The 23,092-nt window shown below is 33.9% G+C and overlaps 1 long non-coding RNA gene across 1 annotated transcript; it reads left to right on the top strand.

Moving 5' to 3' along the window:
* Positions 1 to 583: 583 nt before the first annotated feature.
* Positions 584 to 22,636, top strand: LOC115943914 (uncharacterized). Its single transcript, XR_004078490.2, has 3 exons — positions 584 to 1,817; positions 1,902 to 2,009; positions 22,102 to 22,636. It is a non-coding gene; the product is annotated as an uncharacterized LOC115943914 (long non-coding RNA).
* The last annotated feature ends 456 nt before the right edge of the window (positions 22,637 to 23,092 follow it).

The raw sequence follows: 23,092 nt of genomic DNA, 5'->3' as shown, positions 1-23,092 counted from the left end.
ATGATTACAAACTGTAAATCTGAGTTTAGTAATAAAATGTCATTTTTTACTGCTTATAGCATATTTAAAATAATTACATATAAATTAGTTCTCTCTGGTTTTGAAAATATCTTTATCATGCTATTTTACATAAAGAAGAGAAAAATCTTCATATTCCTGTACTTACTAAACAAATGTTAATAGGAATGTAAGTGAATGATTTGTTCTCTAACTTCTAATTTGTTGATTAAGAAGGATGTATAATGAAAGCACATGCCAAGTAGGTTTGCAGCATGAATTTTGCAGCATATGGTAAACTAAAACCCTGTTGACCTTTTGGTCTTGTTGATCACATGCATGAAGATGATCATCTGTTAATCTCTACTAATCACTGGTACATCCTTGTACAGAAGACAGAACGGTTTTTATTTGTGCTACATTTGTTCTTTTGGAAATTGCTCTAACAAGGAATTTTTAAAATTATTTTATACTCTTAAGATTGTAAAATAATGAACAGTTTATATCTAAAAAATTTTAAAATAAGACTTTTCAACCTGCATATACCTCCATATTTTGTTTTTTATGAGTTTATTTTAGATACCAGTAATAATTTTCTGAAAGTCATAGATATGAATGATTCTAGGCTTATCAATGCATACATGCACACATGCACGGGCTCATACACTTTTACATATACAATATATGTTGTTTCTTGTTAGAATTGTAAGAAAAAGAAAACAGGGCTTCTCAGACTTTGATATACATATGAATTATCTGGAGATCTTGCTAAAATCCAGTTTCTTTTTTTTTTTTTTTTTAAGATTTTATTTATTTGACAGAGCACAAGCAGAGGGAGAGAGCGGGAAAAGCAGGCTCCCTGCTGAGCAAGCAGCCCGATGTGGGACTCCATCCCAGGACCCTGGGATCATGACCCGGGCCGAAGGCAGACGCTTAAACCGACTGAGCCACCCAGGCGTCCCTAAAATCCAGTTTCTAATTCAATAGTTCTAGGGTATTGTTGATGATTCTGCATTTCTATCAAGCTCTCAGCTCATGACCATTCAGCTAGTTTGAGGTCCGCAAACTTTTTCTTTAAGGGTCTAGGTAGCAAATATTTTAGACTTTGCACAATAAGGGTATTATGTAGGTTTTCACATAGCAAGACAAAAGTCCAATAATCTTTTATTGGTAAAATTCAAAGTTTAATAATAATTTTTGTGGTATTTCCATGCAACAAAACACTATTCAGCAATAAAAAGGAATGATCTAGCAATACATACAACAGGAATGAAACTCAAAAACATGTAGAGTGAAAGAGGCCCTACACAAAAGTTATATTCTGTGATTCCATTTACATGAAGTTCTAGAAAATACAAACTTATCAACAGTAATAGAAAGCCAAGTTTCTCTTTCTGCAAGGATACCCTTGTTGTAAATTACAAGAAGGAAGAAGAGTTCCTCACTAATGAGCTTTCCAGAAAACTGATGCATTTGCAACAGAAGAAAGCCAAACTAGAACAGCATCTTGAACAGGAGCAGGAATTCCAGGTCAACAAAGTGATGAAGAAAAATTTTAAAACTGGAGAATGTTACCATTTCTAAGCAGCTTACATTAGAGCAAGTTTGTTGGGAAGATTAACCTTCCATTCTGCCTTTCCTCATATGCATATTGAAGGTCTTTCATCCCTCTAATGCAGAGTTACGAACTGCATAGCAAGAAATAAGTTTATATGGTAACCCAGTATATGGATATATGTCTATGACTGCAACAGGTTTCATGAAGTAATGCAAACAACAACAACAACAACAAAAACACCTCTTCTGGGGGCACAAGTGAGGTGAGGTTCCTGAAAGAACTATTTGGATGAAAGAAATGTTCTGTGTCTTGATTATAAGTGGTTATGCAGGTGTATGTTTTTCAGAACTCATTGAACTTGGGGAATCCAGCTGACATATTGTGAGGATATTCAAGCAGCCCAGTGAAGAGGTCAGTGTGGTTAGAAGACCTAAGACCTATTTCCAAGAGCCAAGTAAGTGAGTCATCATAGAAGCATATGCCCAGCCCCATTCAAACCTTCAGGTTACTCTATACCATGGCTGACAACCTAATTGCAACTTTATAAGAGAGTTGGAGCCAGAAGCATCCAACTAAGCACTCCCAAATACCTATTCACATACACTGCTACTAAATCTTTGTTGTCTTAAGTCAAAAACTACAACCAAAAAACCTCAAACCAAACACTTTAAATGGGTTTTGCTTTGGTTTATGGTATTTAAGTTATATTTCAATAATATAGATTTTTAAAAACAAACAGTTGAGAGTCTTTGGCTAAGATAATATGTGAAATGACATTGTAAATTGTAAACAAGTATCCAAATATGTCATTACTGTTTTAAGTATTCTCTAAGAGTACTTTACATTGTAGGTGGGGCCACTAATAATCTGCACCCCTTTTATCAGGAGACTGTTTATTCAGAAGTTGTACCTGACCAGTATACATTTAGAATAAATATTAAGTACTCATCCACTTTAAGATTATGTTTAACTTCCTCAATAGAAGAGTGGGGACTTCTGAAATGTTTGCTTGGGGACCCAGGATTTAAATATGCTATAGTTACTACTTGACACTATCCAAAATAGAAATGAAGGTGGTATGGTGGTGTAATGTAGTAAGTTTTGGACTCTATATCAGGAAATCTAGGGTTCATTCCCTACTCCAGCACTAATTCACAACAAAACAGTCATGGAGAAATTAGTCAGATATCTCTGGATCTTAATTTCCTCCTTTATGAAAATGAAGTTATTGAACTAGGTGGTCTTAAATAACTTTAAAATCTATGATTCTATGAAGTAGGAACTTTAAAGGATGGTGAGAATATAATATGTAGCATAAAAATAGCATAAATGTAGTGTTAAAAAAAATGCTTCTATTTCTGATTTTATATGAAACGATTGTAGGTGCTATGAACCTTCCAAGATAGTTCACTGTGATGTGTTTCTAAATTCCTACTTCTTAAAAGAAGTATTTAAGAGAGAGGATTTTGATTTAACAACCTGAAAATGTTGGCTTTGTTGGAGTATTGAATGTTGTGATGCAAAAAAGTAGAAGCTAAAATGTCTGTTTTCAGATATTTATCTTAAACATCCTGTTTTTCCTTTTAGCTTTTAAAATCTTTTCAGTCCAAAATTCTGAAATAATCTGAATTTATCTTATATTACTAGATTTTTAGTCATGGAAAATGGGTGCATGTATTTTGATCAAGGAGTTATTTCTTTCTTAAATCTTCAAGTAGAGAATTAAAAAAAAAAAAGGCAAATGATTTATACACTTTTGCAAATGTTTTCATGCCTGAGTCTTGCATTTCATGCCAGAAAGCTAGCTTGATCTCTAATTTAGTTATATAAGTGTAGTAATCTGTGATCAACACACATAAACATTACTTTAAAGTACAGCTCATTATTACTAATTGTGCTTTCCTACATTGGCATTAGCCTATGCCTAGTGCAACTTTGGGGTCATTTAGACCTTGAAGCAAATAACTTTGTCATTTATCAGTTATATATGAATTGTTCAGACTTTCTGAACCCCAGTTTATTTTCTTTTTCTAAAAATGGAGGAATGATACCTAATCTCATGAAATTTCTGATTAGTTAAGGATTAAGTGATCAAGCATAACAAAAGTACCTAGGAATGAGAAATTATTTTCTTTTGTTCCCCAAAGTTAACAAATTTAACGATGCACCAATTATTAGATCTAACAGTTGAATTTTTGTTTTGCTATATATATGAAGAACTAGTAACAGAAAAAAAGATTAGTTTGATCGCTTAAGTTTCATCCTATCCATTTTTATATGCTTTGGCTTGATGTGTGACTATTGTCTGTATTTTTTGCACTTTGTTGGCTCTGTATAGTTTTCAAGCATGGATTATTAAATATTCACATAATTTTTTACAAGTATATGATTTTAAACTATTTTACTAGTGCTTAAATCATTGCCATTTAGTCTAGTATTTGCTTAGTAGCTAAATGTATAAAATATTTAATGAAGACGCAATGTGGCACTTACTAGCCAGACAGCAGTAGGTTGGAATCCCCATATTAGCTATGTGACCTTGGGCAAGTTGCATAATGTCTGAGCCTAAAGTTTTCAAGAAGTTAAATAGTGATAATGATTAAGTGCTTAGCTTGGTACCTGGAAAGTATTAAGCACTCAAAAAATGTTAGTTGTATAGCATCATCATTATTAAATGACTATTACAGATTTAACCCTATATAAATTAAGTTAGCTCATTGTTGATTTCTGATTCTAACCAGAGTTTTCAAATTTGTGTGAAGAATAAATCTTTTACCGTTATTCAAAAGTGTATATTTTGTTGATGGTGGACCAATAGTATTATCTTTATTGAAGATAGCACGTTACATGAAAATTTGAAACAGTGAGTTTATGTTGCTGAGATTCTTTTTATTTTATTTTATTTTATTTTAAGATTTTATTTATTTCAGAGAGAGAGAATGAGAGAGAGCACATGAGAGGGGGGAGGGGCAGAGGGAGAAGCAGACTCCCTGCCGAGCAGGGAGCCCGATGCGGGACTCGATCCAGGGACTCCAGGATCACGACCTGAGCCGAAGGCAGTCGCTTAACCAACTGAGCCACCCAGGCGCCCTGTTGCTGAGATTCTTGACTAAGAAGTTTACCAAGGAAATTTGAAACAATGTTTATGTTGCTGAGATTCTTGACTCAGGAAGTTTACCAAATCATCATTATTTGTTGGGTCATGCCAGACTGACTTGGTGCAAAGCTTGGATTATTAAATATTTAACATATAATAAGTACCCTTGTTTACCTCCAGTGGAACTTACCATGGTGGTAAATACATTGTAGCAGTATATAAATATCAATTTGTTAATATTAATTGCTGTAAGTTGGGAAAATTAAAAATGCTTAGCATTCTTGACTTCACCGTATATCAGCAAATGAAATCCTGAAAGTTAATAGAGGAAGAAATTAATTCACAATTTACAAAATATTTTTTTACCAAGTCTTAGTTTTCACACATTCAGAAAATGAGATTCATATCAGAAGAAGAATTATTTTGTCTCTGCTACAGCTCAGAGGACATAGGGCTTTCTGTACATCTCTATCTTCCTTTGAAGTTTAGTTTTGTACATTTAATTCTTTAAAGTGAGTTTTTTTCTTATTGCTACAGTAACATGTACTCCACCCACCCCCCCAAAAAAGAAACTTTAATACAGAGAACAAAATAAAAAGTACATGTAGTTCTACTCCCCAGCAATACCCACTATGAATATGAGTCTGTACTTTTATGGGCTCTACTTATTTTTTATGTATTCACATACATATTTATTTTATACACACACATACACACACATAACCCACTCCAAGAAACATGCGAGGAGCATGTCTTTACAAGTTAATATATTAAATTTATAGTGTCATTTTAATTATGAATTGCCTTATATTGCTCTTTGACTTTTTCTGTTAAGGCCTTTATTTTTTAGTTTAAATGTTCTTCCATATAAAACATATATAGCATGTTAACATATATATAGCATATGCATAACAAAGTACTGCAACAATTTTAATTTATGATATTTTTACTGTCATATGAATTTTAAATTTTTATTCAGTGAAAAAGATAAAAAAAAATTTTTAGTATACTTTCAGTGTTAAACTTAGAAACATCTTTTTCACCCCAAGATTATTTAAGTATTGGTTTATATTTTTGCTAGTTCTTTTATGGTTTCATTTTTACATTTAACTCTTTAATCCTTTGGTAAATGCTTTAAGTACTTTGAAAGCCAAAACCACACAGTAAGGAAGTAACATCTGTAGGTAAGCCAAATAGCTATGACTTATATTTATTTCACTGTCCCAAAATATTTCCCCAAATGCCCTTCCGAGGCCTAAAAGTCTAAGGTTAGAGAATCATCTTATCTTAGTTTTTAATATAACATTTGCTTAAAACAAGAAAGGGGCTTAGGCTGGCCTCCTGTTTCTTCCCCTGCGCTAAGGTGGTCAATGATATGTCCTCAGAGCTTGAGCTTCTGATCTTCCAAGTCAGATGCCATTGGGAATTGAAACAAAACAATATTTCTCCTTGAGTGAGTACTTAGATCTTAGAAATAAAACCATACTATGAAGATTCTATTTTAAAATTCTAAGCCAAGAAATCAGCTCTTTTTTTTATCTGCTCTATTTCCTGAGGGCAAAATTTATAAATGAGAAGAAATGGGTAAGTGAAGGTTAACAATAGACAATGGGAAGAGCAACATTTTAATATCTAAAACCAGCCCATTACAGTTATTTTTATGATCATTTTGAGGAAGGATATTTCCACTTACTTAGGATGTGCAGCTATAGGATAATTACAGGCATGTATCTTTTTAAGAACTTTTGCCTTGAAAATAAATGGTAGACTGTAGTGATGGAAAGGAAGAAAACATGAGCTAGAATTAATGTCAAAACAGAGGACAAGAATGTAATAATAGCAACAGAAATGAGAAATAAGTGGTCAGGTGGCTTTGTTATCTATGCCAGTCCTAGGAATTGTATCTTTTCTTGATGGCTTCACATTTTTGGTGCCTACCAATGTGACGGCATCCCTAGCCACAGACTTTCTGTCCTGGTTATGACTCTGAGATAGGGAAATGGGGGGACAGTTTGCACCTGAAAAGACTTTCCCAAGAGTCTTGTCTATCTAGTTTACTAATATAATCTGAATATGTAATAGAATGCTTGGCACGTAAGTGCTCAAATAACAACAATAATATTGATAAAAGCAACTGACATTTATATAATTCTTACTACACTTTATAAGACTTCTACATAATATTGATTCATTCATTCCTCATAATGACCTATGAGATAGGTATTGTTGACACCCTCATTTTTACAGATAAGGAAACATGTACAGAAGTTAGGTGACTTTCCCAAAGGTCTAATGGCTAATAAATAACTGGCAGAACCAAGATACAAACAAGCATTTGGGTTCAGAGTCCAGCTCTTAACTACTACGCTACACCTTTTGTTTGTATATTGTTTGTGATGTTGAACGAATGAATGAAGCACACAAGTGCATTACCAAAATGAAAACATTGTTGGAGGGTTAGAAATTCAAGGTGATGGTTGAAAAAGATAGCAATGTATGTTGAGACAGAGAGGTTGGGTAAAGATATAGTAGTGAAATCATCAAGTTGGGGATCAAGGTTAGGGGGAAGGCAAGAGAAAGAGAAGAGACATAGTTCAGGTCAGGTATTTCTGGAAGCAAAAGGAATATTCTGCCAAGTCCTTTTTTCCTTACCTTCTTGGTATGAGCTGCTAAGAGGTACACCTACTTCATCAAATTTTATTTTGCAAATTAAAACATCGGTAACATGGTTTGACCAAACTTCTCTCCTGGTTTGTTGCTGTATTTATGTGAGAAACCTTAGAAATATATAAACATTAAATTACATTGTATTTGAATATTAAATAAGTATTGTTTTAACTCTGTTACAAATAACACACCTTTGCATCATTTTTATCATAGTGACTAATTCAGTTTACTTAATTATTATTTTTTTGCAGACATCTGTTGGCATATCTCATATAAATTGATTTAGAATATTGCAGTTCTGTTGACCATCAGTGACTTTTCTAATATTCAAACATTATCAGCAAAAATGATCTCTGCATCCTTGATCAGAATTAGATGATGCAGTTCTACTTTTCTGGGTATATTTATTACTGGTGTATGAATTACGTATTTCTGGCCTCTAGAAGCTTTCTCTTTAACTTATTCAGCTAGCAAATTCTTATTGGGATGTGATTTAAGAACACAATATTTATCAGAAACAGAAAGAGAAACTTTAAATTTTTTTTAAAAAAGATTTTACTTATTTATTTGAGAGAGAGAGCTCAAGAGATTGAGAGAACAAGTGAGGGGAGGGGCAGAGGGAGAAGCAGACTCCCTGCAGAGCAGGGAGTCTAACATGGGACTCGATCCTGGGTTTCTGGGATCATGACCTGAACCAAAGGCAGACGCTTAACTGACTGAGCCAACCAGGCACCCAGAAGAGAAGCTTTAAAAGAGTTCATATCTTTGCTGAATCAATCCACTGAGGGTCTTTTTTTTTTTAATTTTTTTTTTATCATGTTCAGTTAGCCAACATACAGTACATCATTAGTTTTTGATGTAGTGTTCGACAATTCATTAGTTGTGTATAACACCCAGTGCTCATCACAGCACGCACCCTCCTTAATACCCATTACCCAGGTACCATGTGCCCCCACCCTCCTCCCTTCTGTAACCCTCAGTTTGTTTCTCAGAGTCCAGAGTCTCTCATAGTTTGTCTCCCTCTCTGATTTCTTCCCATTCAGTTTTCTCACTGAGGGTATTTTAAAAACTTAATCCAGTGCAAGTATCTTAAAAATTAAGGTAACTCAGAAAATTAACATAGCTCTAACTTAATACCAGATAGATATCTGAATATCACTGTTAGCCATTTGCTTTGTTTTCTTGCCAAAAATTATAATTTTTATGTTTTTCTAAGTTTGGATATAAGTTATGTTCACAAATGACTTCTAGTGCTGATATATTCTGCCTCTATATTTTGGAAATAATAGGATCCACAGTCTATCTAGAGATCTTTCAAAAAATTCTTTAAAATAATGGTATATTTTCAACTGATAACATTTCAGCATTTTTAACTTATTTTTCTTAGTATACTTTTAAGAGCTGTTAGAAGACTCAAATCTTACATACAAACATGACAAAATTACTCTCTGTTACACTATAATAAGATCATAAATTTCATACCATTTTTACTTTAATATTTTTACAATAAATTTAAATTCAGCTTGAAGAATATCAGACATGTTTTTCATTATAAAGGTAATTCATGCTTATGTTATAATGTTCAGATACTACAGAAAGATTGGATGTGAAAAATAAAAACAAATCCCTCTTTTCACCCACCTAAACTCCCAATACATAGAACTTTCTATGCTTATACATATATATCCCTTTTGGTAAATAAATGGCATCATCTCCATTATTAATTCAGGTGTTAACAAAAGTGTCCCTTACAACCAATACTTACCAGTATTTTACTGAGTTAAGTGATGTTATAGAAAACTTTTTAGAAACCTGTGTGTGTGTGTTTTTTGTAGCTCCAGATTTATCAGCAAATAATTTGTTAATATATCAACTGCCACCAAACCCAGAAAAAACAATCAACTAGCCCTTTGTCTGAATCACAATTTTTCATATGAATATCTGTTGTTTAATTTTTAAAGTAGATGATAGAACAACTATGACATTTTTTCAATTTCTATAGTACAGGTTTTTAGCTTCTGAAGTAGACTTTTTCATATGTGATAACAGCATGAAAATGGTTTTGAACAAGGAAAAGATGGTTAAATATTTCTACATTAAAATTAGGAACTGTTGATCAAAAGACACAAAAAGTAAAAAGACAAGCCATTGAGAAATGGTATTTGCAACATATAATTGACAAAGGATTAATGTTTAGAATGAATAAATAACTCTTCCCTGTTCAGTTGAGGAAAAGACAAGCAACTCCAAAGGAAAATGAACAAGAGACTTGGAGAAGCACTTCATAAGAGGTTATCAGTATGACTGTTAAGCAATTAAAAAATTTCTCAACCTCATTGGTAATTGAAGAATTGCAAATTGAAACCACAGATAGATACTGCTAATAAACTTACCATATTGGCTTAAATTTAAAGTCTGAGAATATCAAGTATTTACAAGGATATAGAATGGCTGGAATACTTACTGCTGGTGAAAGGATGAATTGGTAAAAACCAAATTAGAGAATAATTTGATATAATGATAAAATAATGTGTATATTACATATAAATTTGACATTTATAAATATGTGTGTGTGTGTATATATCTCTATATACATATACATTAGAAACTCTTGGATATGTGAACCAAGAGAGTTGTGCAAAATCGTTGTTAGTAACACTAGGTAATAGCAAAAACTGGGAACATGCCAAATGTCCATCAATAACAGAATGGATGCTGTGCAGTACTTTTATATGATGTAATTATATATAGCAATAAAAATGCATGAATTACAGCTTCCTGCAATAACTTGGATGAATCTAAGGAATACAGTGTTGAACAAAATAAGTGTCAAAGAATACTTACTGTATTATTTCATTTACATAAGGTTTAGAATATTCAAAAGTAAACAATAGTTGATTAGGGAGGCAACCTTATGTGGTACCACCTAAAGAAAAGCAAGAAAATGAAATAGACAAAATTCAGGAAAGTGTTTGCCTCAGAGGGGCAAAGGGGAGGGAAATGAGTTCAGGAAAAGGCACAAAGAACTACAATGGTAATGTTATTTTCTTAAACTGAGAGATGGTATGTAAATATTTGTTTTTGTGATTCTTTACATGTTATACACTTTGTAAATATTTCCTATCAATATTTAATGGAAATTTAAAAATAATTATATGAAACAATTTAAATTAAAAAAAACAATTTAAATTAATATAGAAATTTAGCTTTTGAATATCATCTAAAAACCTGAAAATGATCCTTCTATAAAATGATATTTATTCCCCTCTTCTGGAATACTAGTTGCATTTCATGTAGAAATAATGCTCTAGAAAATGAATTATATAGATAACCCTTTATAGTATAAGGATGTGGCTATTTCCACTGTAAGAAATAGATCGAATAGACTTTATTTAACAAGTTAACTTTTTCTTTGACAGTATTCTTTTTTTTTCCTTTGACAGTATTCTTAAATGTTCTTTTATTTACTGAATTTTTTAAAAAATTTGAGCAATATTTATAAATTTATCATTAGCAGTCCCAAGCATGCTTTAAATAATTTTAAGAAAATATTTGAAAATTGCCATTCTTAAATACTGATAGTTTCCAAAGTAAATGCTATTATTGATACATTATTAGATTTTGCTGAGTAAAGCTGTTTCTACACAAAAACATCTTGGCCACCTGCAACTGTTTGTCAGTGGACTTTGAGAACACTAGTAGTAATTGTAAACTTAGGAATGTGTGACAAGCTAACAGCCAGCTGTGCACATCCTGACTTCTTCCAGGTGTTAAAATAAATATGACCATTTGGTTCACTTATAACTCAACAAAAATATTTCATGATTCATTAGCTTAAAAATCCATTTATAATTTCTTTATTGGAGAGAGTAGATAATGTTATATTCATTTGAACTGAAAAAATACATACCCAGAAATATTTGTGGTATCATTACTTATTATATTCAATGGTCCCTTCATAAAATGAAAAGAATTTTAATGTAACATTTGCATAGATTTTTTTTCACATTCTTTTCACACGAAAATACTACTGAGCCACTTCTGCCTATAGGCATCAAAAAGAATGAAAAAGAAAAAAGAATGCAAGTATGTTTTTTATTTAGTCAGAGCTCAACTTGCCTTGGCAGAACCCATTCCAAACTGATCTTATATTAATTTCTATCTTTGGTACATACTATATGTTTGATCATTAACTAATAATTACTATTTATTGAACACCTGCTGTTAGGTATTAGCTCAAGAGACCCAGGTGCCTAAATCTTGCTTTGGGTAAACTAACCATCCTTGTAAGGTTCCTGAGGAATAGTATACATATAAGAGACAACTGCGAGTGGAAAAATCCAAATCCATCTCATTATTAGATTATCTTGTATCTGAAACTCCAAATATAGAGCTAGAGTTCTCAGATAAACTGGAGTATAATATATGTCTTAGTCAGCCACTTAAAATAAATGAATAAACTCAGGAAGAGCAAAGAGGTGGAGTGAGCTGAAAGAAAAAAAGAGCTGTAGAGTTCCCTTACCCCTCCCTGCCTCCCATCACACACACTTTTATTTCTAATCTGTTAATCCAGTGATTGCTAGGATCCAATCTTATGGTAAAGCAGAAGAGAGATGCTTTCCTTTGAAAGAGAAGATTCTTGCTTTTTCCAGAGATGAGGATACATTAGCATAATTGGACACTAACTAAGGCTTGTTAACTTTTGGCAGAGACTATGTTTTTAAAAAGAAATACACTGATGCAGACAGCTTTTGTTTTCTTGACTGAGACCTACCACGTGGCTAACCAGAGGGCATTAAGGTCAAGATATTAAGGTCCCTATCCCCACCTCTGTGTGGCTGCTCACTTGATATTCCCTACTATTTTTTATAAAAGTATAACAGGCCTACAGAGATGCCTATTTTGAAATCAGTAAGAGGCTATTGATTAACTCCAATTCCAAACTAGATCAAAAATTCATGCCTGTTCTATTTTCCATTGCAAATAATGCCCAGCTTTGCACTCCAACCTACACCAAATTTTAGAAGTTGATGCTGGAGTTTGCCCAGTCTTTGGCCAGTACTGTGTTTGGCCAATACTTATAAATGCCCAAATTCTGACCTCTTTGGGTTTGAGGCAGTTTAATACATAAGACATAAGGGGGGGTGTTGTCAAACTATGTTCCTAAATCCAACTACTTCTAATCAGGTCCTCCTACCAATTCCAGCCTTATAGAAGAGAAGGGAGGGAGAGACCCACACCCACAATCTTTCCACACATGCATAGCCCAGTGTTTGCTTTGGAATATGACTAATTAAATTAATGATTATTCCCTGGGAAATGTGGAGAGCCAGGCAAAAGAGGAGGGAGCTTGAGCATGTTCTCTACCCAAAGGACCATATCAGCTGTGCCAGACACTACCATACATACTGGCTTCAGAGGTTAGGAGTATGTTTAACATTAGTTTATTGGTCTTGGTGAAATTTAATTCAAGTGGAACTGTCTCTAGCATACTAGTCAAAGAACAGCTTGTTTGTTTGTTTGTTTTAATACTAAAAGATATGTCATTCTTTTCCAGGAAAAAATATATTTACTTTATATAATGGTCTCTAAAGCTTATATATTCAATAGGTCAGAATTCAATAGGTAGATTTCATCTACCTCATTATTCCAAGGTTTTTTGCTTTTTAAGGTGTTTATAAACAAAGTGTCAGACTCAACTAGGACATATTTAAAACTATATTGTTGTATTTTGATAATGAATTTTCATACAAATGGAAGAACATTAGTGTTTTCATAGAAAATTTTATCAATCTAATATAAACAATGAAAACTGCTGAAAAACCTATTAAAATATATGAATGTGTTCAAGTTAGAAACACTAAAAGCAGGAATTAAAGATGCTACCTATTTTTTCATTTTCAAAATTATTATAAAGGAAGAAATGTAAGCAATACTAATATTACAAAAGAAAATACTAGCAGATACTATGAGTCCTCTCAAATGAAAAATAATCAACTGAAAAACTTTTAAATCTGACCAGATCCACAATACATATACACCTTAAACTGTTAACATTATTCACCTCTGAGAAGAGAAGAGAGATGTTAGCACTGGGGGATAAAGGTGGACATTTACTTTTTAATCAATGTACTTTGTTATGTATTTTGATATTGTTTGAACTTTTACAATGAGCATGTATTTGTCATTTTAAAAATGACTAAACTATACTATATTAACTAAACTAAACCATCTTAACTCTTTACATAAAAAGCCATTTAAAAAATTTCAAAAGAGCTCTATGTAAGATGCCTCACTATGTATATTGGATTTTTTTTTTTTTAATAAAACCTGGACAATTATAATACAGTGGTATAAACCCATTATACACTGTTTTGGAAACACCCCAGATGTCCTTCAGTGGGAGAATGGTTAAACAAACTTTGGTATATCCATAGAATACTACTCAGTAATAAAAAGGAATTATTGATACATGCAACAACTTCGTTAAATCTCCAAGGAATTACCCTGAGGGGAGTGGGGGGAAATAGTCCCAAAATGTTACATACTGTTCGATTTCATTTATAGAACTCTTTCAAAAGACAAAATCTTAGAAATGGAGAACAGATTTTTTTTTTTTTAAGATTTTATTTATTTGACAGAGACACAGCAAGAGGGAACACAAGCAGAGGGAGTGGGAGAGGAAGAAGCAGGCTTCCTGCCGAGCAGGGAGCCTGATGTGGGGCTCGATCCCAGGACCCTGGGATCATTGACCTGAGCCGAAGGCAGACACTTAACGACTGAGCCACCCAGGTGCCCCAAGAAAAGATTATTGATCACTAGGAGTTAGAGATGAGAGGAGTGAGGTGGGAGTGGTTATAAAAGAACAACACAAAGGATTCTTATAAAGAAACTATTCTGTATCTTAACTGTGATGGTGAACACACAAACTTATACATGTGATAGAATTGTGTAGAAATAAATACACAAATAAGTACAAGTAAAACTGGGGAAATCCGAGTAAGATTGGTGGATTGTATCAATGTCTGTATACTGGTTTTGATATCAAACTATAGTTTTGCGAGATGTTGCCATTAGTGGAAACTGGGTAAAGGTACATGGGATCTTGCTGAGTTATTTGTTAAGATTTCACATGAATCTATAATAGTCTTAAAAATTTCTATTACAACAATGGATAGTTAAGAATTTCACAGAAATTATAAAAAATACCACAGATTAGATAGCTCAGATAATCCCATGGAAAATAAGTAAAGGGAATCTGCAGGTAGACTGGAAAGAACAGCTAGGCATTTACCAATTTCAGTTTCCTTTTCTTGCTTAATAATGGAAGCACCAGAGTCATGACTTTTCAACTACTCTATATTTTCCAGTCTCCCTTATGGTTAGTGTGACTTATTGCCTAATTTCTTACCTATTTATATAGATTATATACTGTTATCACCAGGTATTCTTTTGCAGCTTGCCTTTTTGCTCAATGATTTGTGTTTACATATACTTTCAGCTGGGTACCTTAAGAAATAAACAGGCGACCTCTATTTTCTTTCCAACTTCCTGTAAACCGGAGCAAGAATATGCCTATAACATGATTTTGACCATGGGATGGCAGGAAAACTAGATGGAAGGAACCTGGGTTCCTGAATAACAATGTGGGGTGGGAGCCCACTTATCAACCTGGAATAGGCAGCCTAGATTGTTACCTATCATATTGAACTACTGAGTGTTTAGTTTTCCTGTTGCAAAACTAGTACTTCCCTGAACTGATAATATACCTAGATAGATCAGAGTGTAACGTCAGAAAAACAAAAACAAAGACAAACTACTTTTATTTTTTATTATTATTTTTTTAATACCTCTTATAGGAGAACTTTATTTTCAAGAACAATTTGTTATATTCCAAATATGCAGTAGAGCATTAGGGCTTAGGTGACAGGGAAGAAGATTACAAAATCGTTTATATATGATTCCTGAAAAGCTTTGGTCAATATATATTGTCTTACTTTTATATATTAGTGGTAATACAAATCTACACATAGATTGTTTCAATTTAATTTTATTATGTTATGTTAATCACCATACATTACATCATTAGTTTTTGATGTAGTGTTCCATGATTCATTGTTTGCGTATAACACCCAGTGCTCCTTTTAAAGGAGCTACTGTTATTAACAGAAACAGACTTTGGAATGGTATCTCTAATGGGCTAAAAGAGAATAGCCACCATTCTGAATTCTATACCTGATTTAAAGGTGTAGATTCTTCAAAAACAAGAGTGAAAATAGAAAATTATCACTATAGAATAGAGAATAATCTCTATTCTAATGAGCAGAACTTGACTGAAAGAAATTCTCATGGATGTACTTTATTCAGAGGTGAAGTGATCCCAGATAAAAGGTTTGAGATACAAGAACAAAGAGAGCATTGTCTAAAAAAGTAATGACATTTAATGATAAAAAAGGTAAAATATTGGAGAGCAACAGAATATATATCAAAAGAAGGGCGATGTTCCTGTGTAGTTCAGGAAGAGAATAAAAGATATTCATATAAAACTTGTATAAGTTTGCACCAAATACTAGATAATACCAGGTCATCTGATACAATGGTAATACCAGGGTTATCGCCAAAACAATACGAACAGTATACTAGTTGAGGGAGAAAAATAAAATGATAAAAGAACACTTTGTCAATCCAAAAGTAGATAAGAAAGGAAAGAAACAGAATTACAAAGCAGATGGGACAAGAGCAAAAATAAGATGGTAAATACAATTTTTCAGTAACTATGATAAATGTGAACAGACTAAATGCTGTAGTTAAATATTTTTAACTAGTTAACAAAGGTTGACTGGATTAGACAAAATACAGCTATGCACTATGTACAATAAGCATATCTAAAACAAAAGGGTACAGAAAGTTTAAGAGTAGAAGAATGAAAAAGAAAAAATTATGACATACAGAGACCCCCTCCAAAAGCTGGTTTTGATATATTAATAGACTTTAAGGCAAAAGCATTGCTAGAATTAGGTTTCTATATAATGTCTAATAGTTCACTTCACCAGTTCAGTTTCTTTTATTTACTCTAAATTTCATCTTTTAAGAAAAAGTTTATTATACAAATATTATGTTATTATAGAAAAATTTAGAAATATTCACACAGAAATTTTTTTATGTTATCCAAACATGTGTAGGGTCAAATAGTATAAACATATTTAAGGCTTTTGCAACATATTACATGTGTGTCATATACAAATACAAATGCAAAAGTATCATAAAAACATTACCAGTTTATATTTTTACTTTCTTGCCCACATCCTCTCTGCCATCATTAGAAATGGCTAAATTTCATTGAATTAAGGTTATAGACATTTTGACCTAAGTTTTAGGTACTCATTTTTATTAGACTTACATATGTGGTAAGGTTTTTTTTAATTGCTAAAAAAATTTAAGAACTATTTCAGAATTACAAAAAAAGATTCAGGAAACCTGAAGAATAACATAATGAACACCTACATATCTCCTACCCAGCTTAAGACTTATAAAACATTGTTAACAGGGTTAAAACTGTATGTAACATTCCTGGATTATATCCTCTTCCACTATTCCTCCAAAGATTATTATATTTAATATTTATCATTCCCATATTTTTTAGAATACTTTCATTAAATATGTATCTCTTAAGCAATATGGTATTGGTTTGCATGTTTTGAAACTTAATGTAAATTTTATCACCAGGTATTCTTTTGCAGCTTGCCTTTTTGCTCAATGATTTGTTTATGCAATATATTTGTATTGAAACACATACATATTTCATTCGTTTTCACTGCTGAGTAATATTCCATTGCATTAATATACTCCCTCAATTTACTCATTTATTCTGTTAATGGCCATTTAGGTTACCCAAAATGTTGTTATTTTAAACAATAGTGCTATGAATATTTTTCCACATTTGCCATTATGCAAGAGTTATGCCCTTATGCAGAGTTCCTTTGAATGATGTGCTTATGAGTGGAAATACTGGTCATAGGATATGCATATTTTCATAGGATATTTCCAAATTGCTCTCCAAAGTATTTGTGCCAATTTATATTCATCAGCATATAAAAGTTTATTTCAGCACATCCCTACTAATACTTAGTATTGTCAGATATTTAAAATTTTATAATTATAGGGGCGCCTTGGTGGTTCAGTCGTTAAGTGTCTGCCTTCGGCTCAGGTCATGATCCCAGGGTCCTGGGATCGAGCCCCGCATCGGGCTCCCTGTTCGGCGGGAAGCCTGCTTCTCCCTCTCTCTCTCCCCCTGCTTGTGTTCCCTCTCTGGCTGTGTCTTTCTCTGTCAAATAAATAAAATCTTAAAAAAAAAAAGTTTAAAATTTTATAATTATAGCAAGCATGAAAGTATATCTTTCTGTGGCTCTACTTTGCATTTTCTTGATAACTCATGAGGTTGATCATCTTTTTTTAAAAAGATTTATTTATTTATTTAGAGAGAGCAACAGAGAGCAGAGGGTTGGGGAAAGGGCAGAGGGAGAGAGAGAATCTTGAGCAGACTCCCCACTTAGTGCAGAGTCTGATGTGGGGCTCGTTCTCATGACCTGGGCCAAAATCAGCAGTCAGATGCTTAACCAACTGAGACACCCAGGTGCCCTGAGGTTGATCATCTTTATTTTTTTTTAGGTTGGTCATCTTTTTATATATTTATTGGCCATTTGGCTTTCTTCCTTCATGAATTGCCTTGCATTCCACTTTAGTTTGTAGTCTTCAACAGTAGACTAAGTGGCTAGGTCAAATTTATTTATTTAATTCTTCTATATGTCGATCATTGTGCTACATGCCAAATATATAATGGTAAATAAGATAGACCACTGTCCTTGTCCTAATGTAGGGATACAAAGTTATTTTTCCCCCTTTTTCAGCTTCCAGTATTGAGATATAATTGAATGTTTTTCTCTGGGCTAACTCAGTTTGATAACCATCAACTTTCATGCAAATATCTACTCTCAGCTGGAGATATCCAGAGGGCTTTTATAGATTAAAGTCATCTCAGACTGATATTTAATATCAAATATTGAATGCTGTATTAAAAATGATGTTTGTCTAAAAAGATTTGATTTGCTGGCATCCAAGGAGATACTCAAGTCTGGACTCAGAAGAGAAATCCAAGCTATAAACTTAATTTTGGTAGTCATTTGTTTATAGATGGTATTTAAACCATTGAGACAGGATGAAGTCATTGGAATGAGTGCAGGTAGAAAATAAAAGAGGCTTTGGAGTGGACCTTGGGGCATTCTGACATTCCAAAGTTGTGGAGGTATGGAAGAATCTCAAAAGAGATGGAGTAATATCCAGGAACCTAAGGGGAAAAAGGAGCATGTGGGATTCTGCAAGCCTAACAAAGGCAATGTTTTAAAGAGGACAGAGTGGGGCTCCTGGGTGGCTCAGATGGTTAAGCATCTGCCTTCCGCTCAGGTCATGACCCCAGGGTCCTGGGATCAAGCCCCACATCGGGCTCCTGGCTCAATGAGGAGCCTGCTTCTCCCTCTCCCTCTGCCTCTCTCCCTGCTCATGCTTTCTCTCTCTCTCAGTATCTCTGTGTCTCAAATGAATAAATAAAATCTTAAAAATTTAAAGAGGACAGAGTGATGAAATATCAACTACTGCTAATATTTCAAATAAGATGACATCTGAAGATTAATAAAAGTATAGAAAAAATAAAATCATGGCTGAGGTAAGTACTGTGTGGGGTGGCATATAGGATTGTGTAAGCATATAGGAGGAGAATTTGGATCAGTGACTTCCCTAAAAACATTATAACTACTGAAATGTAAAGAAAGGACAATTGAACTGAGATGTGAAGAAAGAGTGAAATAAACTAGTTGAAATGAGAAGAGTCTTCAATATGAAGGAAACAACAGGTATAAATGCTTTGCAGGTGGAATGAAGAGAAAATAAGCCAGTGTAACTGAATTAAAGAGAAATAAAAAGGGAAATGGTATGAGACTCGAGAGCTGGGCAGGTCTAGGACCATGCACAGCCTTTAGGCCATGTAATGGTTTTGCTCTTAATCTATCCTAGTAGTAATGGGAAGCTAATGTTTTTGGTGAGAAGTCCAATGCCATTTTGCATATTACTTGTTTCTCTAAGGAATCTCTTAAGACTTTCTCTGTATTTCCAGTTTTCTAAAATTTTATGATAATGTGCCTTGTTCTGGATTTCTTCTTTCATTTTAGTGGGTATTCATTGGGTAATTTCAGGCTTGAGATTAGTTTTGGGAAAGTTTCTTGTAGTATTCCTTTGATACTTTCTTCCCAATTTAATTTCTCCTCTTTTTCTGAAACTTCTTTAAGATGATTGACCACCCAAAAGGATTCTTTCATTGTCTAATTTTTTTCTCTCCTGTCTAAATTTTTTCTCTCCCAGGCACCCCAGTAGAGTGCTTTTAATGAGGAGGTTTAGGTTGAGTTTCTCAATCTCAGTCTCACTTTCTCTCTCTCTCCCCCCCTGTAGAGATTGTCTCATAGGCAATTGTCAGATTATTCCAGTATTATCCTTTGCCCATTGAATTGCTTTTTTTTTTCTAAAGATTTTATTTATTTATTTGACAGAGAGATAGAGAGAGAGCACAGATAGTCAGAGTGGCAGGAAGAGGGAGAGGGAGAAGCAGGCTCTCCGCTGAGCAGTGAGCCCGATGCAGGGCTCGATCCCAAGGCCCTGGGACCATGACCTGAGCTAAAGGCAGACGCTTACTGACTGAGCCACTCAGGTGCCCCTGTTGAATTGCTTTTCACCTTTCACTTGCTATACAATTCTGGGTTACAGGGTTTTGTTTTGTTTTTGTTTTTTTTCTTTTAGCACTTAAAAAATGTTGGACCACTTTTTTAAAAAATTGTGTTGAAAATCACATAACATGTGATTTACCCTCCTAACAAACGTTTAAGTATAGGGGTGCCTGTGTGGCTCAGTTAGTTAAGCTTCTGCCTTTGCCTCAGATCATGATCCCAGAGTCCTGAGATCAAGCCCCGAGTCAGGCTCCCTGCTCAGCGGGGAGCCTGCTTCTCCCTCTGCCTTTGCTGCTCCCCCTGCTTGGGCTCTCTGCCTCTCTCAAATAAATTAATAAAATCTTAAAAAAAAAAAACTTTTAAGTATAAAGTATTATTTACCATTACAACAATGTTGTAGAGCAGATTTCTAGAACTTTTTCATCTTGCATAACTGCCACTTTATATCTTTGAACAGGAGCTCTCCGTTTACTCCTCCCCCCAGCCCCTGGCAACCGCCATCCTATTTTGTGCTTTGATTAACTTGACTACTTTAGAAACCTCATATAAGTAAAATCATGCAGTATTTGTCCTTCTGTGATTTGATTACTTTACTCAGCATAATATCTTCAAGTTTCATCCATGCTATAGCTATCACAGAATTTTGTTCTTTTTATGGCTGAATAATACTCCTTTGTGTGTATATACCACATTTTCTTTATTTATTTGTGATGGGTATTTGTTTTTTTCCACCTCTTGGCTATTATGAACAATGCTACAATGAACATGGGAGTACAGCTATCTCTTTGAGATTCTGATTTAAATTCTTTTGGATAAATAACCTAGAAGCGGGACTGCTGGATCATATGGTAGTTTTGTTTTTGTTTTGTTTTGTTTTCGAGGAATCACCATACTGTTCTACATAGCAGCTGCACCATTTTACATTCTCAGCAACAGTATAAAAGAATTTTCAGTTTCTCAACATTCTCACCAATAATTATTATTTTTTAAATGTTTTTTAAAAAAATGGTCATCTTAATAGGTGGGAAGTGATCTCATTGTGATTTTTATTTATTTCCATTTCCCTGATGATTAGTGAGGTTGAGTGCCTTTTCTCTCCTCTTTCTAATCCTTTTCCCGCTCTCTAATTTGGGAGAGGGCGAGATGCTGCTCTTTGCTCTTTTGCTTAGTACAGGGTAGGAATTATCAACAAGGTTCCATCCCCAGTGTCTGGAACGGAGGGAAAGGTGCACTGCACCTTTCATGATATTTACCTGCACTTGGGAGGGTATACTAAAAGAATTCTATTCTGCAGACCCACCCTCTTCCCAGTCCTTTGAGTGGGGTTTTCCTTGGGGCTTTTGGGGAGTTTTTGTTTGTTTTGTTTTTGTCTGTGCCCATTGCATATATAGGAGACAAACAAAAAAAAACAAACAAAACAGCATACACAGGTCATTTCTCAATTTCCGTGGTCCCTAGCTAGTCTGTCTGTCTTTTCCCCACCTTTCCGAGTCGTCTGATAATTGCCATATATATTTTGTCCATGCAGTTTTCATTGTAATCAGCAAGAGAAATAGGGTTGAATATGCTTACTCCATCTTGCCCAGAACTGAGTTTTTTTTAAGATTTAAATGTTATTTCTTTAGAGTTTTCTTCTGCCCCCAGCATTCTCTTAGTCTCCTCTTAATTTGATTTCTTTTTTTACTGTATTTTCATATATCAGAGGCTAAAATTCATTATTCATATTTAATAGTGAGGCACTAAAAGTCTGGTTTACAGACCCTCATTCTTCTATGTAGGTCTTGAATGACCAGCAGTTTTTACAATAGGGCAACTCTGGCTACCTGTCTTTTTTTACTGGCTACCACTATTAAAGTATATAACTTCCAGACATGTTAAAAAAACATAACTCATACAAATAAGAATGAACAAGTATCAAAGATTGTATTTTCTCAGTAAAATGATATGACTAATTCAAAGGGAGTTGAGAAGCTAGCATATGCATATGCTAATATATATTTATCTTTAACCAGTTGCAGAAGAGGAAGTCAAAGTGACACTCCCTGGATGGCCTTGAAAGTGTACATTCATTCTGTGACCTGCCTATGGGGGCCATGTGGAAAGGAGCTGACATGGACCAATGGATGATGACTACAAGGAAAGGGGGATCTCAGTCATATAACCCCAAGGAACCAAATTCTGCCAACAAGAAGAATGAGCTTGGAAGAGGATTTTTCCTAAGGCGTCCTGATCAGAACATAATCTAACTGACAGCTTGATATCAGCCTTATGATACTCTTAGCAGAGAACCCCACCTTGCTTTGCAAGACTTCTGACATACAGAACTGTAAGCTAACAAGTAAGTGTTGTTTTAAGCTGCTAAGCTCCTGGTAATTTATTATGCAGCCAAAAAAATTATACAATGACAAAAATGGGTGTATATAAATCGGTAAACATGTCAGTCAGTCTAAGTAAACATCCATATAAAAATAACAGTATCTATTTTGAGTGGTCTCCAAAAAAGACAAAAATAAAATTTTGAGCAAAATCATATAAATTGAAAGGGGTTGACCATAGTTAAAGTATTCTAAGATACTTATATTTGGGGGCAGGAATTTGTAGGTGTGGTATCCCTCCTAAAGTTAGATCTGATCTCCCCTCCTTCCTGAACAAATACCCATTCAATCAGTTCCTTACATCCTATGCAACTAGGTGGCCATATGTCAAGTTCTGACCAATATAATGTGAATTGGAGTCATGCGTGCGCCTTTCGCCTTATTTGCTTAAAAGAAAATCGCTTGTCCTAGACTTCTGGTTCCCCTTTTTGATGTTTGGAACATGGACAGTATAGAGACCTAGCTTTGACCACACAAATGCAGACTGTAGGGCATCCTGGAACAGTAAAATGGAATCGTCTGTGTCCCTGAATGACTAAGAGCAGAGCCATACTGCTAACCTGACTATATCTTAGGACCATTACTTGAAGTAGAAATTCACATTATTTAACTCTGTATTTTAAGAGTT

Source organism: Leptonychotes weddellii, chromosome 3 (assembly GCF_054177405.1).
Source record: "Leptonychotes weddellii isolate Sample4059 chromosome 3, ASM5417740v2, whole genome shotgun sequence".
Classification (NCBI taxonomy): Eukaryota; Metazoa; Chordata; class Mammalia; order Carnivora; family Phocidae; genus Leptonychotes; species Leptonychotes weddellii.
The sequence above is the reverse complement of the archived record's forward strand: the minus strand, read 5'-3'. Positions and strand labels throughout refer to the sequence as shown.